This window comes from Antedon mediterranea, chromosome 3 (genome assembly GCF_964355755.1).
Source record: "Antedon mediterranea chromosome 3, ecAntMedi1.1, whole genome shotgun sequence".
In the NCBI taxonomy this organism is placed as follows: domain Eukaryota; kingdom Metazoa; phylum Echinodermata; class Crinoidea; order Comatulida; family Antedonidae; genus Antedon; species Antedon mediterranea.
The window spans coordinates 28,445,356-28,465,545 of record NC_092672.1 but is presented as its reverse complement, the minus strand read 5'-3'; the positions used below and the strand labels follow the sequence as shown (position 1 = coordinate 28,465,545).

Here is a 20,190-nt window from a genome sequence, read left to right as displayed (position 1 = left end):
ATAATTCGTTTTTGCTGTAGTGTAGCGTACGTCGACGCAGTACACGACGTAACCGTCGGTAAACTTCGCCTGGAAAATAACACATTACACATTTTGGTCCCTGGATGAAACTTGATATCACGCGTCTCGACCCAACGTTGAACGATTCGTACAAAGGGATACCGCCAGACAAGTGCGTACCTAGCTATTGTTTAGTAGTAAGTTAGATCGCTGGCAATAATGAATGCATAGGGTAGTAACAAAGTGCGAGGCACGCGAGGCAAGTCAGAAATTTATGCGAGGCATCGTTTTACCATCATCAAAAAATGCGAGGCATCATTTTATCATTTCTCAAAATTGCAAGGCAGGAAATCACCGAAATTGAAGTAGCCTAGGCCTAGGCCCGCTAGGCTAGTTTCCTTTTGCACCTGCCTTGTATTTTAACCAACTTTATCCTGAATACCACAGCTTAGAATTAGTAGGCCTACTTTAATGAAGAAAAATCACATAAAAGTAACAATAAATCCATTAAATTGGTGATTTTACAGACGTTGTTTTTCTCGCATTTTGCACACTCAATGTTCAATATTTTGATTTCTATGGAACGCCAAAAGAGCAAAATTAATTAGAGGGCTAAAAACTCTGTGGAATCCATTTATATTTAACGCATTATTTGGTGAAAATCAGGTACAATTTCAATAGATTTTGTCACTGTCAGTAAGGAAAAATGTTACTGTTCACCGGTGTACTGTTGATAATGTACACGGTTTCGGTAACCTTTTAAAGAATAAAATAGAAAAATTCATCATAATATCCTTAGTAGGATGTCCTAGGACTAGACTAGGTAGTGATGTTGATTTAGGATCGATTATTATTCTTTGAAAACAGAACAGTATCAGCAATAACATATTACAGCATTTTTATTGACAAATTAACAAATATATTGAAATAAAACGTGTTTTTCACCAATAAATGCATGAGAAATTGACGCATTCCACTGAGTTTTAGTCCTCTATTATCGTTGCTCTTTTGGCGCTCCATAGAAACAAAAATATTGAACATTGAATAAGTGAAATTCGCGAACAGTGTGCGAGAAACACGCCTGTAAAATCATTAATTTAAGGATTTATTTGTTACTTTTTATGTGATTCTTTCATTAAAGTACTCATGAGGTATACTTCTAAGGTGTGGTATTCACACGATAAAGTTAGTTATCAAATTTGGAGTAAAAATACAAGCGAAGGAAACTAGCGCCAGGTTTATTACAACAATAAATAAAAATCGGTCGTAATATACCTAGCTTACTAAAACAGGAATAGTGTATCATTATTAAATATTACACCAATTATTATTATATCAAAATTGATTAAATTATTTTCTACATAGGCCTCTTATCTAGGTTAGGGCTAAGCATATTAGCTAAACTTTAATTTTAGGCCTAGTATTACAATTGTCGGACGTAAGTCTTTTTTCACACCCGCTCCAGAATTCTGTCGCAATTTTTTTCTTTGCGGCATGTTATTGGATCGCCATATCAGTTACCTTTTATTCACCGCCAGTTATTGAACTTGTCCTGGCAATCGCTGTTCACCTTATTTGCGAGATAGGTACACGTGTTGTTCCTAGAGAATGAGTGTTGACAAAGTGCGAGGCAGCGAGGCAAGCGTGGCATGCCAAATATTTGTGCGAGGCATCATTTTATCATTTCCAAAAGTGCGAGGCATGCGAGGCATATAGTTTACAATTTCAAAAAGGTGCGAGGCATATCTTAACGTGCTATTATGCTATATTATAGGCCTAATAATCAATCGATACAAGCGTATCTAAATAGATTCGTGTATACACTCATCATGTTGTTTATTTTTATGTAACGATTGTTTTTTCATTCAAGTCATATCGTGTCAAATTTTACTTTCACAAAAGTGCCCAAACTACGGTTCAAAAATCTGAACGACAGTATTCAACTTTCGATAAACAATAATTGTTATAGCGACACACTCATCAAATGACTGCAATGTTGGCATTTCGAGCGTGTTCACTCACATGTCTCTCGAACATAGCAGAGTGAAAATAATATTTTGTCACACCCCTGCGCCTAGATCCGGTAGACCCGAGAGATGGAAAATCCCTCTGTACTATTTAGCAGGTAGCGGAATGATTCAGCCCTCAGCTCAGAGGATTGTGGTGCATTCCCCTCCTATAGCACGTGGTTTCAGCAGCAACGCACAGACTTCTCTCTGAGTGGCGTGCATAAGTTGGGGACCCCCTCATGAAACGTCACAAAATAAACATGAATAATTCATCAGTTAAATTTTCTTGTTCCGTGTGCACCCAAGCGTATAGCAACAAGAAGTGATTACATAGCTTTACTACCTTTTCCCAAATTTACTTATCTACTGAATCCCAGAAAATGTCTGACCTTGTGAAAAGGTCATTTGTTGGGTCAAGTTATGTCAAAATGTATATGTATATTTATGTTATCTTAGAACCTGTTTCTATGCATAACTAAGGATAATTGCTGCTCTAGCCCGCTACGTCACACGAGATGACTCATTCTTTAGATGAAATCAAGCAGCAGTATAGTACTACACTTTGACATTTTTGTTAAAATGGAAACTCGACTATAATTTTATAGGTACCACCTGTTGAATCCAAAAACGGCTGGAAAAAGAGTCTAATGACAAATCCCAAAGCATTTCTGGTATTTATGAGTCCCATGATATTACTATAATTCACTGTCAGATAATCATTGAATTATTATCAAAACAGTCCATTGAAGTTTTTGTTTGTAATAGGATACTTGAAGTATCTAGGCTTGATGAAGTGACCCCCAGACTTGACCTTAGCAATAACAATAAGCAAGCAGCGTTTTTTGTAAGAAATATTCTTGTTTAAATACAGTTGAACCTCCCGTAAGTGGCCACCCTCGGGACCTGGAAAAGTGGCCGCTTATAATTGTAGGCCTATTATTTATAATCAGGTGGTTTAGTATTTTTTAGCATTTTCAGACCAATTTTAAAAACTTTTATCATATGAAAAATGGTCGGTCAAAATCAGTGTAGTTTTCTCATCTCTTCACAGTAATGTTTTTAAAACCTCTTCAAAATAAAGCTAATATATAAAGAAATACAATAAACATGCACCTCTAATTCATAGGTCCATGCAATAAGTATCACATTTTTCGATTGGCCGCTTACAAAAAATCTCATTTTTTGTATAAAAAGGTGCCCGCAGCTGCTTACGGTAAGCACCAAATGCACTAATTAGATAGGAAGAACAAACAGGCTTTTCAAAGTGCGTCCGTTAAGGGAGGTGGCCGCTGTAAATAAAATATGGGGTTTTCATGAATAAAAATAATCACAGAAGAAAGTGTTTACGAATATGACCTTGTGAAACGGTAATTTGAAAATGCAAATAAGGCATTGCCTGCTAATAATCTACAAATTAAAATTAAATTTGTATAAGATAAATAGGCAAAATCTAAAGAATATCTCAATTTTAGTTACCATAGTAACTGTTGCTATGCATAACTAAGGGAAATTAAATAATTATCAGACAATTATTAATTAATTAATAATTAATACTGAATCCAACCATCACAGTAAAAAAAATATAGAATTTAAAACCAATATTTAATAATAAAGTGTGATATTTTACATGCTGACCTTAAATGAAATGAAATTTCAAATCAGGGCTTCAATATTTGTTATGTAGCATTAACATACCTGAGTATATCATTGACTTTTGATTGGTTCTATTTTGGGGAGGAAAAAGTGGTGGATCCAGGACTTTTAAATAGTTAGGAGGTTAAGGAGGGTCTAAAAACTTAACTTTATGTCCTATCTTTTGCATTGCAATTTTTAACTTGGGGTGGGTGGGGGCTTGGAGAAATGGGGAGGGGTGGGATGGAGGAGTTTGAATCTGTTTATTCATTGGGGCGATAGTAGCGGCAGTGTGGGTGGTGCTTGAATGCATGCATTTGACACTCTATAGTGGATGATCGACCGAAGTGTTGCAGTTTATCTTTTTGTGGTTATAGTCGGGGTGGGGGGGGGGGAGGGATGGTAGTCGAAAGTGGTGGTGGATGGGCATGTGGGATCTGCTTAGGTTAGCAAATAAAAGAAGTAAACAAATGAAAGAGGAGCTTCAAAATAAGAGAGGAGTAATCTGTTGCAAAGATTAAAATTCACAACGATCTGATAATTTATTCAAATTTCCAGAGGATATAACCTATAAAATGACATTAAAACTGGGAATTACAGAATCTATAATTAAAAATTTTTTTTTTTTTATCACAACACAACTAGAACTATATAAAATATTAAGAATTTTTCTGACCAATGAGTTTCAAATCAAATAATCAAAGAAAATAAAATGTTTTTATTAATATACCATGTTTTTTTTAAATAAAAATGCCTATGTTTCTCGCAACACTGCTTGCAGATTTTAAATTTACCCCAGTATTTTATTTTAGAAATCAATTATTAAACATTGGAACTACCTATTTGTAATAAATCAGCTAAAAAAATACACCACTTTGGGCGTTATGGTGAAGTAAAGTTTAGTTGCATTGAACAATTTAAAAAAAGTGAAAAACACCCCTTTTTAAATAAATCTCCCAAAGTATGAAATAAAAAAAAATAAAAAAATTTGAAACAGGTGCACAATGCATTGTTATTATGCATACACTAAGTATTTTTTATAATTAAATGAACACAACAAAAATATCGTTCATCAAAGTAGTACCAATATCCATTTTAAAAAACCTTAAAAAAGGACAAAATTTGTCAAAAACACAAATTTGGCCGTTGCCATGGAAATATACGTGTGAAATAAAAAATACTTCATATTTGATTTCTCTCAACACATATATAGCCATGTGCAAAATTTGAAAGAAATCCATTTTTTTGAGTCTGCCACTCTTTTTGATATTTCTTTGATTCTTACAGACAATGGCTCTTAAAATGTTCTTGTTCCGTGTGCACCCAAGCGTATAGCAACAAGAAGTGATTACACAAGTGCGGTACGATTCTAGGCCTATCTCCGCTGTTGTTGCGGCGTGCGATTTCATAGAAGAATAGCGGCGTTTTGTGTGGATTGTCGAAATAATCAGCCTTTAGTTTATGGTGTTTTTAATATAATTTATTACTAAAGAATTACGTGTTAAAACTATAGTTTCTATTAATACTATTAGGCCTAATTATTAGTCTCTAAACCCATGTCTATTCTAGTAGTAGTAGTAGCTGTGTGACGTGTGTGTGTTAGGTATGACCAAAGATAGTTACACCAAAGAATATATATCACAAGAATGAGTAATCCGCGATTTTCCCTGTAACAGTAATATTGTCCATGTGGTAGGGCGCCGCCATAAGTGTGGATGTATCTGGGATGTATACAACTTTTTGTGACGCTTTCAATAATAATTGTTGGTGTTGCTGTGTTAGGCCTTTTTTGTGAACTAACTTAGCATGTTAGTAAATAATTGTCTTTAAAAGTGAATGTACACTAGTTTGTTAATAAATATGTATTATAAAATAGTTTACAATTGCAAAAACTATTATCATAATTCTATTTAATGTGACATGTATAATATCTATTAAATCAAGTCTTATTTAGTATGTATACATCCGCCCTTATGAGGGCGGGCATCATTCTCTGGAGCTCTCTGTTACAAATTTCTCATGCAAAAATCGCGGAATACTCATTCTTGTGATATATATTCTTTGGTTACACTTACTATCTTTGGTATGACACAATCCGAGTAATAAGTCAGCAAAATTAAACAATAAACATTACACAAAAATACATTTTTTATTCTCGTGGGTGAAATCTTCCCATCTCATGTGTTCATATACGCGCATTTTTAAAATTCCTTTGAGTACATGCATATTGTTTGATAATAAAATAGCAGAATTAAAAAAATACAGTACACAAATTATACACATTCTTTATTCTTGTGGGTCTAAGCTTTCTTTGGGCTATGTCCAATGAATTACTACTAGTTTAATGTCTTGCCTAGCTGTCGATTAGCCTCGACTCGACACATTTTGTGTGAAGAAGAGTGCGCGAAGGCAATCACGTGAATTGACTTGGAATCCTAGGCCTACTGTAGAAAGTATCGTATCGCAGTTCTTGTTGCTATACGCTTGGGTGCACACGGAACAACAAATTTAACTGATGAATTATTCATGTTTATTTTGTGACGTTTCATGAAGGGGTCCCCAACTTATGTACAAAAAAAAAATCGCTACCGGGAGACGTAGATTTGATAACATTAGTTTTCACATCGACACTATTGTTCCATATTTCTATCTTAGGAAGATATTATAAAGGGTTTTATAAGAAATTTTCTTATTTCAATCGGTAAATTTTAACTCGACGCGCGGTAAGTAATTTCCGGGTTCACGGTAAGGTAAGGTGTGTCAATCACCTAGCAAGTTCCCTGCATGGTTGGTTTCAACCAAGGAGTTGTAACCTTGGCCGTTTGATTTTTTGTTTTTTTTTCGGACTGCGCGTGTAAAAGTATAATACTGTAGTACATAAAGATCAAATTAAATATAATCATAAAACATAGGAGTAAATTGTGGGAAATAATTATATAAAATTACATCGAGAGAATTGATGATAAGAGCTTTTGTTTGAAATGGAATGAAACCCGATAGCCAAGTTGTTGAGTAAGCTGCCAGGACTTTATGTATACTATGCGCTATCTGTGTCCCGTCAGGACCCTGGGATACTTCTGCCCATATTGCAAGCCGTCTAAAACGTCTTCCTTCTTAGGCCAAAACGGCTCACTGTGTCGCGGAATAATGTATTAATTATACAAATTAGGATGGTATTTATTTGAATAAGCGCCCGGAACACCTCCACAATAAAACATCAATTAAAATAATTATCGCCACTCTCCCTCCCCACACTATACGTAAGACGCTATTAATCATCTAAGACACTGTGAAACAGGTTAGTGAGTAGGTTTAGTTTTACGAATATCAAAAGCATTTAAATAATGGTAACCGATCGAAATCGTCCAGGCCAGAATGTCCTAAAACTTTTTACCCGAGTCATTAACATTCCGAGAACCATCGTCTACACTTCCTAGAGGGGAGCGAGCGAAGCGAGCTCACCCTCTAGTAAGGAATAAGTAACCAACTTCACGCCGGTCTTAATCTGTACTAAATTTTGTATTTCATTAAATGTCAAATAAATATATGCTAAGACTACTGTTATTATTACACTTTAGGCCTAGCTTAGAAAATCTACAAAAAATGTATTTCACAATGATCGGGTGGTCGTCGTTTGACAGATGTAAATTAGTTGACAAACACAACGTACATGACGTCGCGAGTTTGGAATCCACTGATGACGTGTTTGTGAATATCTCGTGAATATTAATGAGCTTCCCTAATTTACCCTAAAATGTTTTGTTTGTCTTATGTAGGATCTACCCACTTTTATTTCTTCATCAATAAAATGTTTGTTTACAATGCATTGCACATGAGCAATGTAATGATACAATACAATATAATTGACATTAAATAACTTTCAGTACATCTGATATCTCACTCCTACCATTGCATTTTATATATGATAGTATAAGGAAAGAAGAAAAAAAAAATCCTCTATGTATACACTCTTTAATCGTTTTTCAATCCTTAACAATGTACGTATAATTTACCACAGAATTCTTTATTTTATAACTCTTTTTATCTCTTTCAGGCAAAAAAAAGAGTTATATTTTACTTTACAAAAATATTAATTTTATAAACGTTAATTTTATACCTTGCTAAATTGTTACGGTCCATATCTGACCACATTTTTGTTGCCTTTTCTTTATTTATTAAAAACTCACAATTGATTATACCTTCTAACTCCGCAGTGAACATTAACCATGGACATTTTTTAACAAGTCCTAGTCTATGTTTGACTTTACTTTTATAAACACAGAAAGTTAAAATGGAAAATATTTAATTAATTTTGACATCATATTTTCCAAGTACAATTTTCTCCCATGTAACTTTCTGAGTAAATGCAAAACATGTTTTCAGCATAGCGCAACATTTTACCCAGCAATGTTTTACTTCTTTGCATGTAAATAACATATGCTTTTCATTTTCAACCTCCTCATTACAATATTCACAATAATTACTGTTTGACAAATTCCATAATTTTAGCTTACACCTAGTTGGTTTTTTTTTATGTAGCAACTTAAAATTAAAGAAAGCCACTCTTTTTATGTGCAACATACTCTTAACTTTGTTTTTCCAACACAGATTCCAGTCAATAAAACAATTTTGAAGTTGGTTTTCCCATTTATCTTGTGCTTTTGGTATGCACGCTTTATATGCTACATCGGTAAAAGTGGAATAGAATTGTTTGCAGTTGTATAATTTGAAGTAACATTAACATTTTACCCAAAAATGTATATGAAATTTAATTTTTTTAATTTCTCGTTATTACTTCTTCATTCTGACATGTCTATATTGTTATAATATTTTTTATTTAATAAATAAACGATATTTAAAAGCAATTTTAAACCCACAATCCCCCTTTAACATCACAAAAAAAAGAGTAAATCCATGCATGGTAATTATACATTTGCAATGAAATCAAGTCACATTATTGAAGTTGGATGGCTCCATCAAGGGATACAAGTGTGAAGGGTAGAGGAACCCGAAAAATGACGGTGTCAAAGGATGCAGACGGTAACAACATTATTGAAGAAGCCACGAAACTATTTTTCCCAGACGGGATATCGAAAAGGGGTATAAAATTAGAAGAAGTTGACATCACACTTTGTGACTTTTCCATGTCCAAAATTTGTTCCAATGTTTGTAATTATAAATAAATACAAGCGTTGAGAAACAACTGCCAGTAATAAAGTTTATTCGTATATTCTGTGTATATATATCTAACAGTAGGGCCTATCCACACTCACAGTAATAAAGTTTATTTAAATTCGTCAAAATATTATTTTATTTAAAGAAAATCGGCCTGTCTTCAACATTATGATGATGTACTACTCGAGTTGTTCAACAGGGTTTCAGCTATTAAAAACAATTATTGTATAAGGAGTGCCAAATCTATTGGGGCATAAGAAGAATTGTCATAAGTAAAGAACATAATAACGAGGATTTTAATAGAGTCATTTGCGTGACCAAAGATATTGACATGAAAATAGTCGAAACGTAGCAATAATTGCTTTATCGAAATCTTTATAAATTATAATTCAAATAAACTTAACAATCAAATTGACTTCATATAACGACAATAAAGGCAAGTCTCTTTCAGTGTAGGTAAATTGGTCGGTAAGCGAATTCTAGTTTAACTAATCAAGTTTGGAATCTGGGTAAGTATTTTATAAGTAATACATTTTATTATCACAGCCCTGAAGTGTCTTACAAAGGTTGTCGGTCATTCAAACAAACCGTTTACAGGCAATAATTTAATAGGAACGGTTCATTATACTGTATGTGTTTTTGGTGGCGTGCTTCATTTGAAACAGTTCGGTAGTAGAAAAGGCGTTTCGACTTCTCATTATTTAATTACCATGCTTGACTATATTTTTAAAGATGTTGATGGTAAAAGCTGTTACGTCAATGTTTGCCAAAACGTTCGATCCACACTGTTTTAATTAATAAGATGATTTCCATTGGTGTTAGACCGTCAATCATACCCATTGTCTGTGGTTTCCTTTCTAATAGAGTTATAATTAATTCCAGTATATATCATCTACACATCCTCATTAATAATGCTTGTGAGGAAAACTGCAGGCGATGAAAATATGTTAACGACCTTACCATTGGTGAAATTGTTAAAAATGGTGGTAATCCTCTATGCAATGTATGCTTAATGAGATTGAACTCTGGTGCACTAATAATCAGATCATTCCGAAAGCATCGAAATTTCATGGTATTGTGTTTATACCACATATATTAGGCCGTGTTTAGAGTATGCTTCATGCTGTGTCTGGCATGCCTCTTTAACATTTAAACATGTAGCGTATTGAGTTAATTCAGAAAAGAGTGTTACGTCTCATTCTCGGTTCAGACTATACCCATTACGATATTGTTCTTGGGTCTGTAGATCTTACTTCGCTTAAGGCGAGAAGAGATGTTTCTTACCTTTGGGAAGAAACTTCTTTTTCTGATATCGGCAGTTTGTTACTCCCTAAACGTGAGTGTTTGAGATGCCTTAGAAAAACTTTGATGATCCTTTTGTCGTACTGAGAGACACTGAAAGTCAGCTATTCCAGCCCTAATCAGACTCCTTAATGATCCGCCTTAATCTTCTTTTTTATTTTATATTTTTTGATGTCCTTTACTCAGTTTAATATGAATGTCGTTTCCTGTTTTTATATTTAATTGTCTACACAATTTATACTTTTTGTTAACATATATGATATTTTCTTATAAATTTAAATATTTTTCATGTAAAATGTTACTGTTTCATCCTTTTTGGCTATATGTATCATTGATCGTCTGTTTTTGGACAGAGATGTTTCTTACCTTTGGGAAGAAACTGGCTTTAGAGGAATTTGTATTTATTATAGCATGGTAATTTAACCTATTTTACTGTTTTCACGAGTGGAATCAAACTTCCGGAAAAAATACGTAGCATTTAGTTATTAATATTTATATTGCTGTAAAGATTATTAAACTTTCAACAAATTTAACTTTTCAGAAAAATATCGGATAAGTATCAGCGAAGTTGTGACCAATATAATGTGAACAATCAGTGTTTTTGGTGATTTTCGGTGACTTTTAGAAGTTTTTAGCACAAAATAAGTTTATAATGCCGGGTTCGAATCTCGGTTGAAGCAACTTTTTCTTATTTTCACAGATTTCAGCACTATTCCCTCAATTGTACGCACGCGCACCAGAGATAAAATAAATAATACTGTCAAATTATTGAAACAGTGCTCATAATCAGGCCATTATCTCTACTAATCGAGCTGTTCATTTGGGTTTCAGCTATTAAAAACAATTATTGTATAAGGAGTGCCAAATTTATTGGGGCATAAGAAGAATTGTCCTAAGTAAAGAACATAATAACGAGGATTTAAATAGAGTCATTTGCGTGACCAAATATATTGACATGAAAATAGTCGAAACGTAGCAATAATTGGTTTATCGAAATATTTATAAATTATAATTCAAATATACTTAACAATCAAATTTACTTCACATAACGACAATAAAGGCAAGTCTCTTTCAGTGTAGGTAAATTGGTCGGTAAGCGAATTCTAGTTTAACTACTAATCAAATTTGGAATCTGGGTAAGTATTAAGTAATACATTTTATTATCAGTGCAATTTTGAATACCATGAAAGCCCCAGTGGTCTAATGTTTAGGACATCTGCATATCAAGCAAAAGGTTCCATTATAAACTTATTTTGCACCAACAGCCCTGAAGTTGCTTAAAAATGTTGTCGGTCATTCAAACGAACCGTTTACAGGCAATAATTTAATAGGAACGGTTCATTATATGTGTTTTTGGTCGCGTGCTTAATTTGAAACAGTTCGGTAGTAGGAAAGGCGTTTCGACTTCTCATTATTTAATTACCATGCTTGACTCTATTTCTAAAGATGTTGATGGTAAAAGCTGTTACGTCTATGTTTGTGCTTTAGATTTCGCCAAAGCGTTCGATCGTGTTGACCACACTGTTTTAATTAATAAGATGATTTCCATTGGTGTTAGACCGTCAATCATACCCATTGTCTGCAATTTCCTTTCTAATAGAGTTATTAATTCCAAAATTGGCACTAATATACCATCTACACATCCTCATTAATAATGATTGTGAGGGAAACTGCAGGCGATGAAAATATGTTAATGACCTTACCATTGGTGAAATTGTTAAAAAGGGTGGTAATCCTCTATGCAATGTATGCTTAATGAGATTGAACTCTGGTGCAATAATAATCAGATCATTCCGAAACCATCGAAATGTCATGGTAGTGTTTATACCACATATATTAGGCCGTGTTTAGAGTATGCTTCATGCTGTGTCTGGTATACCTCTTTAACATTTAAACATGTAGCGTATTGAGTTAATTCAGAAGAGTGTTACGTCTCATTCTCGGTTCAGACTATACCCATTACGATATTGTTCTTGGGTCTGTAGATCTTACTTCGCTTAAGGCGAGAAGAGATGTTTCTTACCTTTGGGAAGAAACTTCTTTTTCTGATATCGGCAGTTTGTTACTTCCTAAACGTGAGTGTTTGAGATGCCTTAGAAAAACTTTGATGATCCTTTTGTCGTACTGAGAGACACTGAAAGTCAGCTATTCCAGCCCTAATCAGACTCCTTAATGATCCGCCTTAATCTTCTTTTTTATTTTATATTTTTTGATGTCCTTTACTCAGTTTAATATGAATGTCGTTTCCTGTTTTTATATTTAATTGTCTACACAATTTATACTTTTTGTTAACATATATGATATTTTCTTATAAATTTAAATATTTTTCATGTAAAATGTTACTGTTTCATCCTTTTTGGCTATATGTATCATTGATCGTCTGTTTTTGGACAGAGATGTTTCTTACCTTTGGGAAGAAACTGGCTTTAGAGGAATTTGTATTTATTATAGCATGGTAATTTAACCTATTTTACTGTTTTCACGAGTGGAATCAAACTTCCGGAAAAAATACGTAGCATTTAGTTATTAATATTTATATTGCTGTAAAGATTATTAAACTTTCAACAAATTTAACTTTTCCAGAAAAATATCGGATAAGTATCAGCGAAGTTGTGACCAATATAATGTGAACAATCAGTGTTTTTGGTGATTTTCGGTGACTTTTAGAAGTTTTTAGCACAAAATAAGTTTATAATGCCGGGTTCGAATCTCGGTTGAAGCAACTTTTTCTTATGTTCACAGATTTCAGCACTATTCCCTCAATTGTACGCACGCGCACCAGAGATAAAATAAATAATACTGTCAAATTATTGAAACAGTGCTCATAATCAGGCCATTATCTCTACTAATCGAGCTGTTCATTTGGGTTTCAGCTATTAAAAACAATTATTGTATAAGGAGTGCCAAATTTATTGGGGCATAAGAAGAATTGTCCTAAGTAAAGAACATAATAACGAGGATTTAAATAGAGTCATTTGCGTGACCAAATATATTGACATGAAAATAGTCGAAACGTAGCAATAATTGGTTTATCGAAATATTTATAAATTATAATTCAAATATACTTAACAATCAAATTTACTTCACATAACGACAATAAAGGCAAGTCTCTTTCAGTGTAGGTAAATTGGTCGGTAAGCGAATTCTAGTTTAACTACTAATCAAATTTGGAATCTGGGTAAGTATTAAGTAATACATTTTATTATCAGTGCAATTTTGAATACCATGAAAGCCCCAGTGGTCTAATGTTTAGGACATCTGCATATCAAGCAAAAGGTTCCATTATAAACTTATTTTGCACCAACAGCCCTGAAGTTGCTTAAAAAGGTTGTCGGTCATTCAAACGAACCGTTTACAGGCAATAATTTAATAGGAACGGTTCATTATATGTGTTTTTGGTCGCGTGCTTAATTTGAAACAGTTCGGTAGTAGGAAAGGCGTTTCGACTTCTCATTATTTAATTACCATGCTTGACTCTATTTCTAAAGATGTTGATGGTAAAAGCTGTTACGTCTATGTTTGTGCTTTAGATTTCGCCAAAGCGTTCGATCGTGTTGACCACACTGTTTTAATTTCTTTTTCTTTCATTTATTTGGCATCTCAATAAATAACATTAAAAATACATCAATAATATATAAAATCACCTTAAATATTAATATACATGTACATCAAAAAAGCAAATAAAAATGGCGGGATTAATGAAGTCTGACGATGCACGGGAAAACACATAAAGTCGTTTAAAGTAAAACAACTTAATTCCAATGTGGTCCCTAAAAAGATAGTAATTATAATTTTAACAAAACAAACATTATAAGACGGGGTTCATAAATATATAAGCATACAAGCAAAACATCTGATATAATGGCACAATAATAATTTATCTATGTTTAATTTTGTAATATTGTTTCAATTCAGTTTTAAATTTAGATGTGTTGGAAATTTGTTTAATATAGTCAGGAAGGTTATTCCATTCTCTGATTGCATTAAAATAGAACGTATTACATTCTATGCCTTGGACTTTAGGTACAACAAAATTGAGTTTACTACCACGAGTGAAGTGACCATGTAAGTTATTAACTCTACGAAAGTTTTCGTTTAGGTATGAAGCACTTCTGCCCATAAATATTTTATGAACTTGGCTAATTTGCAAGAACTTTACTCGATATTTTACATTTAACAATCCATAATCGTCTAATTGATCAGCACCTATATGTCTTCTGGGTTCAACTCCTTTTATGAGTCTAACCATTTTGTTTTGAGCAATTTGTAGTTTTCTTTGGATAGCTTTACTGGTTCCACAGAACCAAGAAGATGCAGCATAATCAAAAACACATTGGATGAGAGCAGAGCATAATAGTTTACGATTCTTACAACTTAGTATCTTACGTTGGCGGTACATAAACTTAAGCCTATTATTAATTTTCTTAATGGTTTTACATGCATATTCAGAACACGTTAAATTTTGATCTATTTCAATACCCAGATACTTGACACAATTACTAGTGTTGATATTGTTACCATTTGTTGAGACATTAAAATTGTTAACATTTTTAGTTTTTCTCTTAGATCCAAATAGTATACACTCAGTTTTATCCAGGTTAATTGTTAACTTATTGTCTACAAGCCAATCACACAAGGAGTCTAGTGTTGACCCTAGCTTCTTAGAAATAATATCTGGATTTCTGTGTGAATAAACAATTGCACTGTCATCAGCGTATAGAAGGAGTTTACAATCAGAATCAATACAAGTTACCATGTCATTAACAAAACATAAGAACAAAAGGGGTCCAAGGATACTTCCTTGAGGAACCCCGCATGTAACAGTACAAGATTGAGAGCAATGATCATCAACAGTTACTATTTGCTTTCTTATTGATAAGTAAGATTTGAACCATTCAATAGATCCAATACCCATTAATTTAAGCTTATTACATAAAATGTCATGATCTACAGTGTCAAATGCCTTCTTTAAATCGACCAACACCATACCCGAGAAATTTCCCTTAGAAGTTTGGGTTTTAAGGGAATCAACTAAGTCTATCAAACATGTGTCAGTAGAGAAGGCAGCTCGAAATCCAGATTGATATTTATACAATACGTTGTTTTCAGTAAGGTATTTTTCGATTTGAATAAAAACAGCCTTCTCTAAAATTTTAGACATTGTACTGAGTATACTTATAGGGCGATAGTTTCCAATATCGGTTCTACTACCTTTTTTATAAAGAGGTATGACCTTGGCCTTTTTCATGTCTTCTGGGACTGTACTGGTACTAATTGATAAATTAATTATGTAGGTAATGGGAACTTTTAGAATTTCAGCCCCATCTTTTATGAAGCGGGGAGGTATCTTATCGACACCCGTGCTTTTTGTCGCATTAAGTTTGTTTAATTCACTATATATAAAGTCTTCGTCCACTGAGTTGAGCATAAAGTTATTGCCACTAACGGTTCTATAGAAATCCTTAAGTTTGGACGACGTACAGTCATACACATTCTTAGGGGATGGAAGTTTACTGACCAAATTGGCTGCAATAGTAGTAAAATATTCGTTGAAGCAAGAAGCAATTTTGGCTGGGTCGAAACATTTAGTACCATTGGGCAGGTCAATAACCGTTTTAGCACTATCCTTAGATGTATTACTATAGCCTAGACCTTTAAACATTTTCCATAATTTTTTAGGGTTATTTTTATTTTCTTCAGCCTTGTTTAACAAATGATTTGATTTAGCTTTATTTATATCACGCTGTATTTTATTTCTTAGTTTGCGAAATTGTATTAATAAGTCGGTATTATTCTTGTTTTTATTATACATATTTAATAATTTATCTCTGGTTTCAATGTCTTGTAAAATTTCTCTAGTTAACCATGGTTCCGTTCTTTGTTTCATCCTAATGTTTTTAAGGGGGGCAATGGAATCAATAGCAGCCAAAAGTAATGCATTAAATTTATACAGAGCTTCATTTACATCTCCGATAGAGGTAACTACTGACCAATCGATATCTATTAGTATGTTTCTAAATTGATCAACGGTATAGTTTTTTAGTGATCTGATATATACATTTTTATGTCCATTGAACTTAAGTTTAATAGTTTTCCGTGTACAAAATGTCATTAAGTGATCGCTTAGACCTGTTGCGATTGTACCCGATTGGCTTATCTTATTCTCATTATTACATAATATATGATCGAGGCATGAAGCAACTGTAGGGCATATCCTAGTTGGTTCAGTTACTTTGTTACTTAAACTAAACATCGTTAGAATTTGATTATAGCTATTCAATAAAGATGACTTTGTTAAAGTACATATATTAAAATCGCCAACAACAATTAATTCACTGTCCATTCCAATTTTAGATAACATATTTTCAAACAGAGTTAGAAAGTTCGTTTGCTTTGGTGGTCTGTAACATGTTCCAATTATAATGGGTTTGGTTTTAGGCAGGATCAGTTCAATCCAAAGTACTTCAGCTTCGTCGGATTCAATATCTGAACGCCGGTTAAACGCGATGTCATCCCTTATATACGTACATACGCCACCGCCTTTGCGGTCGCGATCTCTTCGAAGAACTAGTTTTTAATTAATAAGATGATTTCCATTGGTGTTAGACCGTCAATCATACCCATTGTCTGCAATTTCCTTTCTAATAGAGTTATTAATTCCAAAATTGGCACTAATATACCATCTACACATCCTCATTAATAATGATTGTGAGGGAAACTGCAGGCGATGAAAATATGTTAATGACCTTACCATTGGTGAAATTGTTAAAAAGGGTGGTAATCCTCTATGCAATGTATGCTTAATGAGATTGAACTCTGGTGCAATAATAATCAGATCATTCCGAAACCATCGAAATGTCATGGTAGTGTTTATACCACATATATTAGGCCGTGTTTAGAGTATGCTTCATGCTGTGTCTGGCATACCTCTTTAACATTTAAACATGTAGCGTATTGAGTTAATTCAGAAAAGAGTGTTACGTCTCATTCTCGGTTCAGACTATACCCATTACGATATTGTTCTTGGGTCTGTAGATCTTACTTCGCTTAAGGCGAGAAGAGATGTTTCTTACCTTTGGGAAGAAACTTCTTTTATCTGATATCGGCAGTTTGTTACTCCCTAAACGTGAGTGTTTGAGATGCCTTAGAAAAACTTTGATGATCCTTTTGTCGTACTGAGAGACACTGAAAGTCAGCTATTCCAGCCCTAATCAGACTCCTTAATGATCCGCCTTAATCTTCTTTTTTTTTTATTGATGTCCTTTACTCAGTTTAATATGAATGTCGTTTCCTGTTTTTATATTTAATTGTCTATACATTTTATACATTTGTTTACATATATGATATTTTCTTATAAATTTAAACATTTTTCATGTAAAATGTTACGGTTTCAGCCTTTTTTGGCTATTTGTATCATTGATCGTCTGTTTTTGGACAGAGATGTTTCTTACCTTTGGGAAGAAACTGGCTATAGAGGAATTTGTATTTATTATAGCATGGTAATTTAACCGATTTTACTGTTTCGTTTTCACGAGTGGAATCAAACTTCCGGAAAAAATACGTAGCATTTAGTTATTAATATTTATATTGCTGTAAAGATGATTAAACTTTCAACAAATTTGACTTTTCCAGAAAAATATCGGATAAGTATCAGCGAAGTTTTGACCAATATAATGTGAACAATCAGTGTTTTTGGTGATTTTCGGTGTGAACTTTAGAACGTTTTTAGCACAAAATAAGTTTATAATGCCGGGTTCGAATCTCGGTTGAAGCAACTTTTTCTTATGTTCACAGATTTCAGCACTATTCCCTCAATTGTACGCACGCGCACCAGAGATAAAATAAATAATACTGTCAAATTATTGAAACAGTGCTCATATTTGGACCAATGTCTCATAATCGTGTCGAGCATAGCTCATCGGCGAAAGTTCCGTATTTTTAGTTGTAAAAAAATGTTGAAAAAATGTTTCTGGCGGGAGTCGAACCTGCGACCTCTCGCTTACAGGGCGAGTATCATACCACCAGACCACAGAGCCATATATGGTATTATCACATATTTTCACCGATTTTCACCCACCATATACGTTCTCTCATACAACAAACACCCTCACAATATATATACTCTCACTTGCACTGATGAAGGGCTAGTGTTACCCGAAAGCTCTGATAATTTTCTGGCTGTTTTACTTTATCGTTTTGATCTACAGTAGCATTTTGATTATTTTATTTTGTATCTCCATTGAGATCCAGTCACCGATACCCACAGCATTTTCATTATTTTCAGCCTTTATTATTTCTAAATGACATATCGATCGTGCTTACAATTCATATACTGCTAAAAGTTTTTTTTTTTATGCAATACCCAGTGAAGCATGTTGGTAGGCATACCATGACATCAAAGCGTGTTATAAGTACCATTCTCTTCCAACAAAAGTCTGTTGGTAGAGTTTGCATTATAATTAAAATCATAAGTTGCACACAATGATATCTATTTGATCAACGTTGATAAATTGTATCCATGTAAAATAGCTTGAAGCACTTACTTAATGGTATCATAATAACACGATATTTTATAGTACTAATATTATTAGGGCTAGTTTTTGTTTGACATGTAAAAAAGAAGATATAATTAAGTTGTCATGAATCCTCGATAACAAATATTTTTTTGTATATAGAAGTAACATGATGACATCTCTATTGTTTGCAATGTGTCTAGTGACTTTACGCATAGGATTCGTTTACGGTAAGTATTGACTTCAAGACATGGCCTTAATATAATTATGCGTTTTTAGAAAAAAAAATATAAATACGGTGAAATATAATCATGTATCATACGAAATGACTATCAAACTACACTATAATTTCAACAAAAAAAAATATATATATATATATATATATTACAGTGTACAATTAACAGGTTACCTTCCCAATATAACTCTGTTACGGTAGGCATAAAGGTACGGTTAGCTCCCTCTAATTTCCATCATTCTTACAAAAAAAATTATTTAATGAATAATAATAAACTATTCTTCTTCTATTAATATTATAATAATATATTATTTTCTGGAAGTAAAGTTTGCATGACAGTGTTTTCAGAAATAAGGTTTGTTGTTACAGAAGGATGCTTTACATTATAGAGGGAGCTTTTGTTTTTACCTAACAAATTAGATATTAACTATAGATATCATTTGTAGTTTGTGTTACGCTGTCTGACGGATGCACAGAGTCTGTATTCGTGTTTTATTTATTAGAATGTACTCATGGTTTTAAGTTATTGTATTTGTATTATTTAGGTTATTGTATTCGATGTAACGTTATTATCTTACAGGACGTGATATTGTGTTCGTAGGTGGTTATCAAGACACCATTTATTATTCAAACATAAGTCTGACTAACACAACTTTAAACTTTGTGGCCGCATTGCCACAGACAGTTTCACCAACACCAATCGGTATCACAGCTCTTGATTATAATCCTGACACCTTAACGTTATACTGGTCTTCTTATACTAATGATACCATTGAATGGTATTCATTTGCCAATAATCAGCACAAAGTTTTGGTTTCTACTGAAGTTAGGGGTAAGAACAAGACATTATTCTGTTTATGTTCAATTAATTATCAAGTAGAATGTACTATTGACAGCCGTGAAGAAGAACTTGGCCAAGAATTAAAATATAGGTTAGGCCTATATGTAACACAGTGCAAAATCTGAAATGACAGGGAACCATAAAATAAAGAGCCCTCTTGAAGAAGACATAAATAACCTAAACCCAAAGTTGTCAAATAAGACCAGCCCCACATTCCATTCCCCTGATTCACACAGATAAAACCAAGACATACAAAGTGTAACACTGCTCTAACCATATTAACAACCTGTTTTTTTAAGTTTCTGGTCCATACGACTAATTATTAGAAGCCTTGTTACGATGATCCATCTTTATATTAATTTAGGATCAAGAACATAGTGTTATGTTCGCCGAATTGGCTGAACGACTCATAGGGTTACTGTATTATGTACACTTGTTATAACTTTTATTTCACTCTTGATCTAGTATGTTAAAGGATACGTT

The 20,190-nt window shown here is 33.2% G+C and overlaps 1 long non-coding RNA gene across 1 annotated transcript; it reads left to right on the top strand.

Moving 5' to 3' along the window:
- Positions 1-25: 25 nt before the first annotated feature.
- LOC140045026 (uncharacterized) lies at positions 26-19,466 on the top strand. Its single transcript, XR_011844526.1, has 3 exons — positions 26-172; positions 18,794-18,861; positions 19,447-19,466. It is a non-coding gene; the product is annotated as an uncharacterized lncRNA (long non-coding RNA).
- The last annotated feature ends 724 nt before the right edge of the window (positions 19,467-20,190 follow it).